A 16,635-nucleotide genomic window follows, 5' to 3' on the forward strand; every position below is an offset into this window, starting at 1 on the left:
ATCTGTCCAAGAAGAATCATTGCACTTTATTTCTACTGTACATGTTTATCTTATATCTTATTCTTCATTACTGTTATGTACTATGCAAAATACATAAAGAAAAAAAGCAGTAATCAAACTATACGTACTGTGAGCAGGGCTTTGTGAAGGCTGCACTACTGTACAGAAGAAAGCCTTGAACAGAACTATCTCAAATTCAGGGTCATAATACATTTATTTCCTACCCACATTGCTCATGTAATCCACCAACTATTTTAGGAACGCCTAGATTCTTAAAAATACAGAAATTAAAGTGATTTCCTGATCAACCCTTACAGAAAGACACAAGTTTAAACATGAAAGCAACTATGAATGCTTTGGAGAGAAAAAAATAGAATGTAATGTTAATAATCCCTGTAATGTTAATAAGCTAAATAACAGTTTCAAAGTTTAGTATCTTGATGCTTTACGGAGCTCCCATAAAATGGCTCTGAGCCTTCCCTTTCTAATGATTTTGCACACCCACGCAACTTGCTCTGTGGGGATGGAAGATAACAGGATTTAGATCCTTGACACACTGCAATTGATTTAACAATAAATATTGTCCATCCTAGTTTTGGGTTACTATAAGATGAAAGCAAAAATGTATATACTGATCTACTGGTTTTCTTTTAAAAAACATTCATCTGATGCTAAAGGCTAATTCTGTAAAGCTGAAACTTAAATCCCAGCAGAAACAGGTTCCCAGATATTAAAAACAAACAAACAAACAAATCATAAAAGTATGTATAATGAAATCTTTAGGCATGTGACAAACTTTGTTTTATATATTATATGATTTCAGAACATCTGTCACACACACTCACAAACTTTCCTTAGAAGGAGAAGCAGAAGTTTAGATGATGATAAAGTTATGTTCTTACCACATTAGAAGGTTCCAATTTCTTCCTTCTAGCAAGGTCAGTGATATTATTGCCATTGTAGTTGATGCTCTCCATACAGCCTTTGAAATTTTTTTCTGCTGTTACAACTTGGCTTCCCAGAAAAAGGCATGCCTCCAAAGGTTATCTTTGAATGTATCAGAAAATGAAAGACAGTTACTGGAGGACAAGGGCTTAGAATTTTTGCTTACTAGAAAAAGAAAGTATCAAACAAGTACTGGAAAAGTAGGAAAAAGTCTATGATGAAGTCATGACTGCAAATATTTTTGGTGGTAAATTGTATCTGTTATTAGGTTTTCCCAAATACAGAGAAAATATGTATCACAGTTACATATAGACTGTAACGAAGAGAAGGTCTCTAAAAGGAATGCAGTTTTAAATGCTTGGCAGAGCAAAATGTCAGTATTGTTAAGAAACAAGAATTTGTTGGCCAAAGAATGTGCTGTCTGTCTGATCTTGGAGAAGAAAAGTCTGCCTTTCTTTACAAACCTGAATGCAGAAAGTTTGAGAAGTAAAGGTGCCCAGTAAAACCTATTTCAAGATGTAGACTGAAACAAACATTAAAATAATAATAAAAAAAATCTACTAAATCAAAAGGGAAGAAGGAAAGTGTTGCTTTATGTAGAACATCCATCAGTTTGGTAGAGTGTCAGAAGTGAGAAGTGGTTGGTGGCAAGTAAGGAAAATAATTCTTCTCTATTATGATGCTAAAACTAACTAAAAATTGATGATAAGAAAAGAGAAGCAACTGGCACCTATAGAGAGCTTCCCTGTTATAATATTAGCCTAGAACATGGCTTTGAGAGCACAGGGTTGTCAGCAAAAATGAGTCTGAGGGCAGGAGGGAAAACGTGAAAGAGCAAAAATGTTACAGCATTTACAAAAATACATTGTTGGGGAAAAATAATTCCCTCCTCCCCCTTCACCCCCCTTCCATATTATAGTATGTATATAGTTATCTTAATCAAAAAAGTAACCAAGGAACAAAGGCTATAAAATACAGGTGTTGTGCTGTTTCCTGTTCAATCATCCCTTCCCTAGGGAACAATCTAAATACTAAATACTATTACTAAAATTCTGAAAAATGAAAGTAGTATTTCTGACCCTTATTACTACTTGGGAGAAAAAGGAGATAGCATATGAAGGACGTGGAATGGGAAACTCGAAGTTACTGTAGACAAATTGTTGGATAGCAAAAAATACAGTGAGTTGTGGCCAGTTTACCAGGCAAAACGTTTACTCTTTACATATTAAATTGCATGGACAAGACAGTGTTATACTACTTTGCATGCCCAGAATGGGAAAAAGCAGATTTCAATTCAAAACTTAAATATCAATAATAAATGGAGACAATTGTGAATTAATTTCTTTTTTATTTAGTTTAAAAACAAAAACAACAGCACAAAAATGTTTCTAAAAATCTGTTTTTACTCATGAGTGGAAAATCCAAATGTGATTTCCACGCATCTCGTGGGCCTGAGATAAAGACAATTTAAAAGGAAAGAAAGAAAAAATAAAGGGGGGGGGGGATGCTATGATGGTAATGTTTAATATTCGTGTGGGGGGTGAAAGGTGTACTTGAGTTGCCTAAGCACAAGCTTCTACTGCTATTGGTGATACCTGGGGTAGTGTGCCTTAGTAACCTCTGCTTTCTGCTTGAGGAGGTATGCATCTCTATGAATTCTCTGCCATTTCTGCCAACACCATGGGAGTGCTGCAGATATCTAGGGGATATATGTATATAAGCTGCTCATTCAGTTTACGTGTTTGTCTTTTTCTTGGATGAGAAATAGTTGCTGTTTATTATTTCCTTAAATGCAACACAAGCATTTACTCATAATATCCAATCTGAGAACACCGTTCTTGTAACTGCTTATGAAAATCATAGATACAGAAATCAAAAGAAACTGTTTCAATCTGCTTGCATTTAAGGAAATAGGAAGTCTCTTTCCACCCTTGCGCATATTTAAGACTGTTTTCTGACAAACTGCTAGCTAAAGGCTTCAGTCTTTCTTTTTGTGCTTACTCCCTCAATGGAATAGCTGAGCTTTTGTAACTGTCCCTACTTTGAAGTTTTCTAGTGGATCCAGGTTGGTTTAAGTATCCTCTATTCCTCACTTCTTTCTTTTCTACCATTTTCTTCAAAAAGGAGCATGTTAAGAACATAAATTTCTATTCTGTTAAGAGTCTTCTCCTGCAGTTAGCTGGTTAGTAAATAATACTTTGCTTTCAGAAGATAGGAAATGGATTTGTGGTCATTCTAGATGTTTCTTATCAGGTAAACTCTCATATGTATGTGTTGGAGAAATTCTAATCAGTTCTTCAGTAAAGGTATTATGAAAGCTCAGACAGACTGTTCTGTCATTATTTACCAAGAGATCTGTCTCTTCCTAAAAATAAACAAGACTTTTTGAATTAGGATGTAATTTCCTTTTAAACTGAAAAATTGGAGAAAGACATTTTCTCAAGGGGGAACTGCAGTGGTTGGAAAGAATCTCTGCAAGTCATTGAGTCTAACAAAGCTGGTTCCCTACAGTAAGTTACAGGAAAACGTCCAGATGAGTTTTGAATATCTCCAGAGGAGACTCCACCACCTCTCTGGGCAGTCTGTTCCTGGGCACTGTCACCCTCACAGTAAAGAAGTTCTTCCTTGTGTTCAAATGGAACGTCATTTATTCCAGTTTGTGTCCCCTGCTCCTTGTTCTGTCATTGGGCTCCACAGGCAAGAGCCTGGCCCCATCTGCTTGACTCCCACCCTTTTGGTATTTATAAGCATTGATAAATACATGCCATAATTATTATAAACGTGGTTAACAAAAATAGTAGTTTCAGCTTAGTATTTTTCATGCTAAATCAGGTTCAAAACTAGAAGAATAAAATTTTTTTTTTAAGAAACATAAACATCCATGTTGATTTCATAAGTGAAACTGATTCTGTTTTTGAAGAGCGGAAGAAATTTAAATAATTCATCTGAAAGCAAAGTTCACTTCTGTTTTTATATTCTCAGAAGTGAATCATCAGATTAAACTAGCATGCCACAGTTTAGTGGTAAACCTCTAACACTACCAAATCTACATATGTAGATTTTGCTTTAATGTCACAGGCAACAGAATGTAATCAACTAACAAACAAAACAAGCAAACAGAAATTCACATCCAAATAAACCAGAAAGAGGAGTTTATAGACACTCTACAGAACTGTTAGCTGTGCTATGCTTTTCAAAAGCTGGAATTTGTCCTACAGACATCTCAGAAGTTGCACATCTGTCCAAGAAGAATCATTGCACTTTATTTCTACTGTACATGTTTATCTTATATCTTATTCTTCATTACTGTTATGTACTATGCAAAATACATAAAGAAAAAAAGCAGTAATCAAACTATACGTACTGTGAGCAGGGCTTTGTGAAGGCTGCACTACTGTACAGAAGAAAGCCTTGAACAGATCTATCTCAAATTCAGGGTCATAATACATTTATTTCCTACCCACATTGCTCATGTAATCCACCAACTATTTTAGGAACGCCTAGATTCTTAAAAATACAGAAATTAAAGTGATTTCCTGATCAACCCTTACAGAAAGACACAAGTTTAAACATGAAAGCAACTATGAATGCTTTGGAGAGAAAAAAATAGAATGTAATGTTAATAATCCCTGTAATGTTAATAAGCTAAATAACAGTTTCAAAGTTTAGTATCTTGATGCTTTACGGAGCTCCCATAAAATGGCTCTGAGCCTTCCCTTTCTAATGATTTTGCACACCCACGCAACTTGCTCTGTGGGGATGGAAGATAACAGGATTTAGATCCTTGACACACTGCAATTGATTTAACAATAAATATTGTCCATCCTAGTTTTGGGTTACTATAAGATGAAAGCAAAAATGTATATACTGATCTACTGGTTTTCTTTTAAAAAACATTCATCTGATGCTGAAGGCTAATTCTGTAAAGCTGAAACTTAAATCCCAGCAGAAACAGGTTCCCAGATATTAAAAACAAACAAACAAACAAATCATAAAAGTATGTATAATCAAATCTTTAGGCATGTGACAAACTTTGTTTTATATATTATATGATTTCAGAACATCTGTCACACACACTCACAAACTTTCCTTAGAAGGAGAAGCAGAAGTTTAGATGATGATAAAGTTATGTTCTTACCACATTAGAAGGTTCCAATTTCTTCCTTCTAGCAAGGTCAGTGATATTATTGCCATTGTAGCTGATGCTCTCCATACAGCCTTTGAAATTTTTTTCTGCTGTTAGAACTTGGCTTCCCAGAAAAAGGCATGCCTCCAAAGGTTATCTTTGAATGTATCAGAAAATGAAAGACAGTTACTGGAGGACAAGGGCTTAGAATTTTTGCTTACTAGAAAAAGAAAGTATCAAACAAGTACTGGAAAAGTAGGAAAAAGTCTATGATGAAGTCATGACTGCAAATATTTTTGGTGGTAAATTGTATCTGTTATTAGGTTTTCCCAAATACAGAGAAAATATGTATCACAGTTACATATAGACTGTAACGAAGAGAAGGTCTCTAAAAGGAATGCAGTTTTAAATGCTTGGCAGAGCAAAATGTCAGTATTGTTAAGAAACAAGAATTTGTTGGCCAAAGAATGTGCTGTCTGTCTGATCTTGGAGAAGAAAAGTCTGCCTTTCTTTACAAACCTGAATGCAGAAAGTTTGAGAAGTAAAGGTGCCCAGTAAAACCTATTTCAATATGTAGACTGAAACAAACATTAAAATAATAAAAAAAAAAATCTACTAAATCAAAAGGGAAGAAGGAAAGTGTTGCTTTATGTAGAACATCCATCAGTTTGGTAGAGTGTCAGAAGTGAGAAGTGGTTGGTGGCAAGTAAGGAAAATAATTCTTCTCTATTATGATGCTAAAACTAACTAAAAATTGATGATAAGAAAAGAGAAGCAACTGGCACCTATAGAGAGCTTCCCTGTTATAATATTAGCCTAGAACATGGCTTTGAGAGCACAGGGTTGTCAGCAAAAATGAGTCTGAGGGCAGGAGGGAAAACGTGAAAGAGCAAAAATGTTACAGCATTTACAAAAATACATTGTTGGGGAAAAATAATTCCCTCCTCCCCCTTCACCCCCCTTCCATATTATAGTATGTATATAGTTATCTTAATCAAAAAAGTAACCAAGGAACAAAGGCTATAAAATACAGGTGTTGTGCTGTTTCCTGTTCAATCATCCCTTCCCTAGGGAACAATCTAAATACTAAATACTATTACTAAAATTCTGAAAAATGAAAGTAGTATTTCTGACCCTTATTACTACTTGGGAGAAAAAGGAGATAGCATATGAAGGACGTGGAATGGGAAACTCGAAGTTACTGTGGACAAATTGTTGGATAGCAAAAAATACAGTGAGTTGTGGCCAGTTTACCAGGCAAAACGTTTACTCTTTACATATTAAATTGCATGGACAAGACAGTGTTATACTACTTTGCATGCCCAGAATGGGAAAAAGCAGATTTCAATTCAAAACTTAAATATCAATAATAAATGGAGACAATTGTGAATTAATTTCTTTTTTATTTAGTTTAAAAACAAAAACAACAGCACAAAAATGTTTCTAAAAATCTGTTTTTACTCATGACTGGAAAATCCAAATGTGATTTCCATGCATCTCGTGGGCCTGAGATAAAGACAATTTAAAAGGAAAGAAAGAAAAAATAAAGGGGGGGGGGGGATGCTATGATGGTAATGTTTAATATTCGTGTGGGGGGTGAAAGGTGTACTTGAGTTGCCTAAGCACAAGCTTCTACTGCTATTGGTGATACCTGGGGTAGTGTGCCTTAGTAACCTCTGCTTTCTGCTTGAGGAGGTATGCATCTCTATGAATTCTCTGCCATTTCTGCCAACACCATGGGAGTGCTGCAGATATCTAGGGGATATATGTATATAAGCTGCTCATTCAGTTTACGTGTTTGTCTTTTTCTTGGATGAGAAATAGTTGCTGTTTATTATTTCCTTAAATGCAACACAAGCATTTACTCATAATATCCAATCTGAGAACACCGTTCTTGTAACTGCTTATGAAAATCATAGATACAGAAATCAAAAGAAACTGTTTCAATCTGCTTGCATTTAAGGAAATAGGAAGTCTCCTTCCACCCTTGCGCATATTTAAGACTGTTTTCTGACAAACTGCTAGCTAAAGGCTTCAGTCTTTCTTTTTGTGCTTACTCCCTCAATGGAATAGCTGAGCTTTTGTAACTGTCCCTACTTTGAAGTTTTCTAGTGGATCCAGGTTGGTTTAAGTATCCTCTATTCCTCACTTCTTTCTTTTCTACTATTTTCTTCAAAAAGGAGCATGTTAAGAACATAAATTTCTATTCTGTTAAGAGTCTTCTCCTGCAGTTAGCTGGTTAGTAAATAATACTTTGCTTTCAGAAGATAGGAAATGGATTTGTGGTCATTCTAGATGTTTCTTATCAGGTAAACTCTCATATGTATGTGTTGGAGAAATTCTAATCAGTTCTTCAGTAAAGGTATTATGAAAGCTCAGACAGACTGTTCTGTCATTATTTACCAAGAGATCTGTCTCTTCCTAAAAATAAACAAGACTTTTTGAATTAGGATGTAATTTCCTTTTAAACTGAAAAATTGGAGAAAGACATTTTCTCAAGGGGGAACTGCAGTGGTTGGAAAGAATCTCTGCAAGTCATTGAGTCTAACAAAGCTGGTTCCCTACAGTAAGTTACAGGAAAACGTCCAGATGAGTTTTGAATATCTCCAGAGGAGACTCCACCACCTCTCTGGGCAGTCTGTTCCTGGGCACTGTCACCCTCACAGTAAAGAAGTTCTTCCTTGTGTTCAAATGGAACGTCATTTATTCCAGTTTGTGTCCCCTGCTCCTTGTTCTGTCATTGGGCTCCACAGGCAAGAGCCTGGCCCCATCTGCTTGACTCCCACCCTTTTGGTATTTATAAGCATTGATAAATACATGCCATAATTATTATAAACGTGGTTAACAAAAATAGTAGTTTCAGCTTAGTATTTTTCATGCTAAATCAGGTTCAAAACTAGAAGAATAAAATTTTTTTTTTAAGAAACATAAACATCCATGTTGATTTCATAAGTGAAACTGATTCTGTTTTTGAAGAGCGGAAGAAATTTAAATAATTCATCTGAAAGCAAAGTTCACTTCTGTTTTTATATTCTCAGAAGTGAATCATCAGATTAAACTAGCATGCCACAGTTTAGTGGTAAACCTCTAACACTACCAAATCTACATATGTAGATTTTGCTTTAATGTCACAGGCAACAGAATGTAATCAACTAACAAACAAAACAAGCAAACAGAAAATTCACATCCAAATAAACCAGAAAGAGGAGTTTATAGACACTCTACAGAACTGTTAGCTGTGCTATGCTTTTCAAAAGCTGGAATTTGTCCTACAGACATCTCAGAAGTTGCACATCTGTCCAAGAAGAATCATTGCACTTTATTTCTACTGTACATGTTTATCTTATATCTTATTCTTCATTACTGTTATGTACTATGCAAAATACATAAAGAAAAAAAGCAGTAATCAAACTATACGTACTGTGAGCAGGGCTTTGTGAAGGCTGCACTACTGTACAGAAGAAAGCCTTGAACAGATCTATCTCAAATTCAGGGTCATAATACATTTATTTCCTACCCACATTGCTCATGTAATCCACCAACTATTTTAGGAACGCCTAGATTCTTAAAAATACAGAAATTAAAGTGATTTCCTGATCAACCCTTACAGAAAGACACAAGTTTAAACATGAAAGCAACTATGAATGCTTTGGAGAGAAAAAAATAGAATGTAATGTTAATAATCCCTGTAATGTTAATAAGCTAAATAACAGTTTCAAAGTTTAGTATCTTGATGCTTTACGGAGCTCCCATAAAATGGCTCTGAGCCTTCCCTTTCTAATGATTTTGCACACCCACGCAACTTGCTCTGTGGGGATGGAAGATAACAGGATTTAGATCCTTGACACACTGCAATTGATTTAACAATAAATATTGTCCATCCTAGTTTTGGGTTACTATAAGATGAAAGCAAAAATGTATATACTGATCTACTGGTTTTCTTTTAAAAAACATTCATCTGATGCTGAAGGCTAATTCTGTAAAGCTGAAACTTAAATCCCAGCAGAAACAGGTTCCCAGATATTAAAAACAAACAAACAAAAAAATCATAAAAGTATGTATAATCAAATCTTTAGGCATGTGACAAACTTTGTTTTATATATTATATGATTTCAGAACATCTGTCACACACACTCACAAACTTTCCTTAGAAGGAGAAGCAGAAGTTTAGATGATGATAAAGTTATGTTCTTACCACATTAGAAGGTTCCAATTTCTTCCTTCTAGCAAGGTCAGTGATATTATTGCCATTGTAGCTGATGCTCTCCATACAGCCTTTGAAATTTTTTCTGCTGTTAGAACTTGGCTTCCCAGAAAAAGGCATGCCTCCAAAGGTTATCTTTGAATGTATCAGAAAATGAAAGACAGTTACTGGAGGACAAGGGCTTAGAATTTTTGCTTACTAGAAAAAGAAAGTATCAAACAAGTACTGGAAAAGTAGGAAAAAGTCTATGATGAAGTCATGACTGCAAATATTTTTGGTGGTAAATTGTATCTGTTATTAGGTTTTCCCAAATACAGAGAAAATATGTATCACAGTTACATATAGACTGTAACGAAGAGAAGGTCTCTAAAAGGAATGCAGTTTTAAATGCTTGGCAGAGCAAAATGTCAGTATTGTTAAGAAACAAGAATTTGTTGGCCAAAGAATGTGCTGTCTGTCTGATCTTGGAGAAGAAAAGTCTGCCTTTCTTTACAAACCTGAATGCAGAAAGTTTGAGAAGTAAAGGTGCCCAGTAAAACCTATTTCAAGATGTAGACTGAAACAAACATTAAAATAAAAAAAAAAAAAATCTACTAAATCAAAAGGGAAGAAGGAAAGTGTTGCTTTATGTAGAACATCCATCAGTTTGGTAGAGTGTCAGAAGTGAGAAGTGGTTGGTGGCAAGTAAGGAAAATAATTCTTCTCTATTATGATGCTAAAACTAACTAAAAATTGATGATAAGAAAAGAGAAGCAACTGGCACCTATAGAGAGCTTCCCTGTTATAATATTAGCCTAGAACATGGCTTTGAGAGCACAGGGTTGTCAGCAAAAATGAGTCTGAGGGCAGGAGGGAAAACGTGAAAGAGCAAAAATGTTACAGCATTTACAAAAATACATTGTTGGGGAAAAATAATTCCCTCCTCCCCCTTCACCCCCCTTCCATATTATAGTATGTATATAGTTATCTTAATCAAAAAAGTAACCAAGGAACAAAGGCTATAAAATACAGGTGTTGTGCTGTTTCCTGTTCAATCATCCCTTCCCTAGGGAACAATCTAAATACTAAATACTATTACTAAAATTCTGAAAAATGAAAGTAGTATTTCTGACCCTTATTACTACTTGGGAGAAAAAGGAGATAGCATATGAAGGACGTGGAATGGGAAACTCGAAGTTACTGTGGACAAATTGTTGGATAGCAAAAAATACAGTGAGTTGTGGCCAGTTTACCAGGCAAAACGTTTACTCTTTACATATTAAATTGCATGGACAAGACAGTGTTATACTACTTTGCATGCCCAGAATGGGAAAAAGCAGATTTCAATTCAAAACTTAAATATCAATAATAAATGGAGACAATTGTGAATTAATTTCTTTTTTATTTAGTTTATAAACAAAAACAACAGCACAAAAATGTTTCTAAAAATCTGTTTTTACTCATGACTGGAAAATCCAAATGTGATTTCCATGCATCTCGTGGGCCTGAGATAAAGACAATTTAAAAGGAAAGAAAGAAAAAATAAAGGGGGGGGGGGATGCTATGATGGTAATGTTTAATATTCGTGTGGGGGGTGAAAGGTGTACTTGAGTTGCCTAAGCACAAGCTTCTACTGCTATTGGTGATACCTGGGGTAGTGTGCCTTAGTAACCTCTGCTTTCTGCTTGAGGAGGTATGCATCTCTATAAATTCTCTGCCATTTCTGCCAACACCATGGGAGTGCTGCAGATATCTAGGGGATATATGTATATAAGCTGCTCATTCAGTTTACGTGTTTGTCTTTTTCTTGGATGAGAAATAGTTGCTGTTTATTATTTCCTTAAATGCAACACAAGCATTTACTCATAATATCCAATCTGAGAACACCGTTCTTGTAACTGCTTATGAAAATCATAGATACAGAAATCAAAAGAAACTGTTTCAATCTGCTTGCATTTAAGGAAATAGGAAGTCTCTTTCCACCCTTGCGCATATTTAAGACTGTTTTCTGACAAACTGCTAGCTAAAGGCTTCAGTCTTTCTTTTTGTGCTTACTCCCTCAATGGAATAGCTGAGCTTTTGTAACTGTCCCTACTTTGAAGTTTTCTAGTGGATCCAGGTTGGTTTAAGTATCCTCTATTCCTCACTTCTTTCTTTTCTACCATTTTCTTCAAAAAGGAGCATGTTAAGAACATAAATTTCTATTCTGTTAAGAGTCTTCTCCTGCAGTTAGCTGGTTAGTAAATAATACTTTGCTCACTCACCTCACTCAACCTGCTGGCCACATTCTTTTTAATGCATCCCAGGATACCATTGGCCTTCTTGACCACAAGGCCACATTGCTGGTTTGTGGACACCCTGCTGTCTACAGGGACACCCAGGCCGTGTTTGTAAGAGAATGTGATTGACTTCACTTCTTCTAGCAAAAAAAGAGAAGCAGGTCTAAGACATCTGTTTATCTCCAATTTAAACAACTTAATTTAGGTAGAATTATGTGTTTTACAGCTATTCACGTTGCTGTGAAAAGAAGCGCGGCTATACGAATAAGAAGTCGCGCGGCTCTGCCCTCGCAACTCCCCCCGCCCCGCGCACGGAGGCGGCCCCCAGCCGCAGCCCCCAGCCGCTCCCCCCCTCGCGCAGCGCCACTCCGGGGTGCCGCCTGCCGCAGCGACGGCGGCGGGGAGCCCTCGCGCCCAGAGGTGGCCTTCCCGGGGTCTGCCCTCTCCGCCGCCCTCCCACCTACCTGAGGGCAGCCGGCATCCGTCCACGCGGCGGCGCACAGCCGGTGGCACCGCGCGCACAGCCTGCCTGCCTGCCGCCCTCCCTCGGACGAGGGTCCCCTTAGACGAAAGCACAGCCCCAGCCCGGCCGCTACCGCGAGGGACCGCGCCCGCGGCCGGAGCCCGGGGGCCGCGAGGAGGGAGGGCTGAGCGCCCGGTGACAGGTGAGGACGGCCCCCGCGCCGCTCCCTACCTCGCGCCGCTCTCCTCGCAGCCGGCGGCTCGCTTACCCTCGACCGCCGCCGCCCCCTCGCTCCGTTCCCCCGCCCTAACGCGGCGTTCAACGCGGCCCCGCTAGCCGCGAGGCCCCGCCCTCCGCCCCGCACTGACGGCTCTCTCCGCCAATAGCGAAGAAGACGGCCGTCCTCGAGCTCCGCCCTCACCTCCTTCGACCAATAGGAGCTATCCGTGGTGCTGCCCCTCCGCCTTCCCGGCAGGCTCGGTTGGCTCGCAGCTGCCGAGCAACGGGCGCGGGGCTGCGGGTGGGGCCGCTGAGGGCGGTGGCCGGTGGCCGGGTGAGGCCCCGCTGCGGGCCGGGGTTGGTGCCGCGGGATTGTGCCCGGGGCTCCTCGTTCGGGAGCTTTCGCCTCATAGATGGACGTTTTTTGTTCCCCTCCCCTTTTTCCCTCTTGGCTCAGCCATCAGGAGGATGGAAATATCTCCCGCACTCACAAAGCTGTAATCTCGGCTTGCAGAAATGATAACTGGTATGTGAAGATGTTTCTAATTTTTTTGTTTCTTCACTTGTTTGTGAACCTAGGGTAGGGAGAAAGAACTGAAGTAACCTGCAGTGAGATTCTATCACTTTTGTAACTCCTTAAGCATAGTCAAGAATGTATGTTTGTGAACTACTTTATTAAGATAGTCCTGGTGGAGTATACTTTATATCACTGGGAGTCCAGGATTTTCTGAACAGTTCTTAAATCAGAGTCTAGCAATAGCAAAGTTGAATTACATGTACACTGTACAGTTAGGTTGTTGGTAATAAGCAGAGCTTGTGCATCTCAACAGCTGCAGCTATACAAGCTATACATTTGTCAAGTAAGCTCAGTATGAGTGGAGTATCAGCTTTATTAATTCAAGTCATTCTCATAATCTTATCCATACATAATGTTTGTGTTCTTAATACCTTAACCAAGTGAGTGAAAAGTTTCCAGCTAATCTGTTTAGCTTCCAGGCAAGTGATTCCACATGTTAAATTTGCTGCTTCCTCCTTTCTCCCATTCCCTGGTCTCTTAGGTCAGTGTTCGTTCTCTTATGTCCTCTATTAAGGAATAGGTTTAGTTCTGCTACATATTAATGCCATGCCTACAGATAAATTATCCTTACATCTCAAACTGAATAGCTGCTGCTTGACGTTTTTTTTTTTTCCTTCTAGGCTAGGAAGTCTCTGTATGGCACGCCAGCAACGTTTTGTTGCAACGTTCTTAAAAGAAGAAATCTTTTACAGCGTGCAAGTTCTTTAAGATATGGTGATGCATTGGGGTTTAACCCAGCAGATCACTGAGCGTCACGTGGCTGTTCATTCACTGCCCCCATCTCAGTGAGATGGAGAGGAGAAATGAGGGAAAAAATGAGATAGAGAAAAAGAAAAGCATAATAATTATGGCATGTATATCTACATATACACACAGATACTTGTAATCTAGATTTATAACAACGGATGCGCAAGCAATTGCTCATCTCCTCTTGAGGTCTTGAAACAGTAAACGTTCGGTGCAGAAAGTCTATACCAAATTAACTTGAAAAACTGATGCTTTCCAGCTTCAGGTGAGACAATTATTCATTGATCTTTTGTACATTTCAAGTGTGCAAAAACTCACCTCTGGAAGACTGATATTTGTAGATAAAATTGATATGGCTTACTGGGCTCTGTTAGTGGCTCTTAGATGTAGTAAATTTGATGTTGTTAATGATCTTCTGCATATGGAAGTTCTACTTCTGCTGAATTTACCTGTCATTAACAGCTTGCTGCATTGTGAAATCATTAAATAGCAGCCTTTAACATATTTAACTCTGGTTTTTGAAAAGCTGAACTTCCTAATTGGGACTCATACATGTATGAACCCTTGGTGTCTGGTGCTGACTTGAGAATAAAACTTCAGTTATTACTTACAGGGCCTGCCTTACAGCATAAGATCACATGGCAGTGCCTTCTGCTTTCAGTATTTTACCAGTGCTGTGGTACAACTGGGTCTGGTTAATACCTGTTCAGATACAAGACAGAGTAAGGAAAATGTGTTTATTATTTCAGATCAGCCCTTTTTTACAAGGCATCGATTGGTTACTTGGTGGTGAATGTTGGGTTCTATTGCAGATGTGATGCCATCCATGCAGTAATGGATGGAAATACATTAAAGGAGCAGCATAACAATTTATTTCACAGGGCAAAGGTCAAGAGAGTGCTGATTCCATATTACAAATCTAACAAAACTGAAGTGGCAGAAGCATTCTTTGAAGGCTTAAGCAGATGAGGGATGTTCAGTTTTCTGTTACAAAACCTAAATCAGAGAGCACTGAAATCTGTTGAATTTTGGAATAGTTGAGAGTAAGAATGTGAATTCTGTTTGTAACAGAAAAAAACTTGTTCTCATTCCATCCCTCTACTACTCGCATCTGCTCCACATGTCGAAGTAGGAAAAGAATCATTTGTATACAATTTGTATACAAGATTATGTAATACTGTGTGAATGTTGTTATGACTGGGTGACAGTTCACCGATCAGTTCACAGATGTTTTTGCTTCTCAATTGTTTTTACAAAATGTAAATAGTATTCATGAGAAGAGAATGTGATTGACTTCACTTCTTCTAGCAAAATTTTGGCCTTGGAGCTTTGTATCTGTGCAGACTGGAACCATAAGTCAATCACAGAACTTGCCACATCACCATTTGCTTTGGTAAACCATCACCACCCCCTTATTCAATATTCTTGAAGGTTCCCTTTTAAGTGAATTCAGATCTGGTCCAGTTGTGGAACTTGCAGCTTTCAGCGTAAGAATATTGTGAAAAGAAGAAGTATCACTAGTCTGTACAGGACTAACACATTTCATTTTACATATGACATTCTTAACAATAGGCTTTTATTATTCATTCTTTGTCATATATTAAAATAAAGGATGTTTTATTTTCTTTCATGTACCAAACCGTAATACCAAACAGTTCCATTTGTCTTAAATACTCTATACAACTGCAGATAATTACAGCAACATAAAAACCAGCATTATGACATACCTAGAGGGATTCGTTTGACTTGTGTTTGGTTCCCAGGTCCCAAGATGCCAGTATCTGGGAAAGTGGCAAATGGAAATTCAACTGTGCAGAGGAACAGGAAAAAACCCTATATCTGTATATCAGCAATACAGAAATAATTGATAAAATGCTCAGGAAACAAGCTGTGTTTAACCAGCACTGTCCAATCCAGCCTGTTGCAGGGTCCACGACAGCAGTGAGAGGAAAGAGCAGCAGACAAGACTCCTCTGGCTTGTACCATGGTATTAGTTCTAGCACGCTTAAGTTCTGCATTTGAAGTTACATTAGCAAGCCTGATGTGCTTGGCAACAGCACAACATCTCACTCCATATGTAACGTATTTTCTGTGGCAAAGAACTTCTTTGTTCATAACTCACGGACTTTGCATGTTCATAAAAGCTGTTACATACTTTGGAAAGTTCAGGCATACCTTCAATCCTCCTCTGTATTCGATTCCTACTGACTTCATAGTAACTGCTGTTCCCAGCAGAGCTCAATGACAGCCGGCGCAGGATCGGGGCTGAATTTGAGGTAGCAGTCACTGGCTGAAAGGAATTCCTGTAATATGCTGCACTCCCCGAAGTACGATATTCAGTGGAATTTCGACGGGCTGGGCTTGACAGATTTACTGAATTAAGTGCAGAATCCATAGAGTCCTCAGAAAAGCGATGCTCTTTGGAAGTGCTGTTTTCTTCTATACGTAACGTTTCTGCTACAGAAAACAAAAGCATCAATCTGTTCAAAACGATGGGCTTTGTAGCTTTGTTATTTAATTCCTTGCTATGTTCTCTTGAAGATAATAACAAGCTCCAAGCCTGTTAACAAGTCTCCTGTGAGACAAGACTTACTGAAGAATAGTCATTCTCAAGTAATCACTGGTCCTTTACTACATTAAAAAATTTCCAGTAAAATGTCTAATAGACAAGTTTGAGACAGTCTTCCATAAATCATCTCAGCTGTATATGTTAAATATTATGAGCAGGATGTGGACATAAGGTTTGATTTTTTTTTCATTGTCTGATATTAGCATTAACACATATGCAATCTCAGTCAAGCATTTTCATTATCTTTCTTAATGGTTATCTTCTGAGAATTTGTTTAGGAGTGCATTATGTTTCTATTTTTTATAAATATAAAAAGAATTTTTTAACATAAAAAAAACTCTCATGTTAACTAGCAAATGTTTAATTTGTTCTACACAGTAGAGGGAGTCTCTAACTTCATATGCAAGAGGACAATTATCATCTGTAGATCTCCATATGTTCGGAGACAATAGCCATCAAAAAAAACTGAAGAGACTACATGCAGAGCTGCAGAAGGCTGTAAATCCTAGACTCACATGCACACTAAC

At 38.0% G+C, this 16,635-nt stretch overlaps 1 long non-coding RNA gene across 3 annotated transcripts; it reads right to left on the minus strand.

The window, feature by feature from the left end:
- Window positions 1–480: 480 nt before the first annotated feature.
- Window positions 481–12,404, minus strand: LOC149917669 (uncharacterized). Of its 3 annotated transcripts, XR_016466619.1 has the most exons (4): window positions 12,228–12,404; window positions 11,519–11,673; window positions 5,084–5,228; window positions 481–1,047 (listed from the first exon to the last, which is right to left on the minus strand). It is a non-coding gene; the product is annotated as an uncharacterized LOC149917669 (long non-coding RNA). The 3 variants fall into 3 exon arrangements; XR_016466618.1 differs by lacking the exon at window positions 5,084–5,228 and having other exon boundaries at window positions 488–1,047; window positions 12,228–12,387; XR_016466620.1 differs by lacking the exons at window positions 481–1,047; window positions 5,084–5,228 and adding an exon at window positions 9,241–9,410 and having other exon boundaries at window positions 12,228–12,389.
- Between the last annotated feature and the right edge of the window lie 4,231 nt (window positions 12,405–16,635).

The sequence above is a fragment of the Phasianus colchicus genome, chromosome 5 (genome assembly GCF_987193195.1).
Source record: "Phasianus colchicus chromosome 5, bPhaCol1.hap1.1, whole genome shotgun sequence".
Taxonomy (NCBI): Eukaryota; Metazoa; Chordata; class Aves; order Galliformes; family Phasianidae; genus Phasianus; species Phasianus colchicus.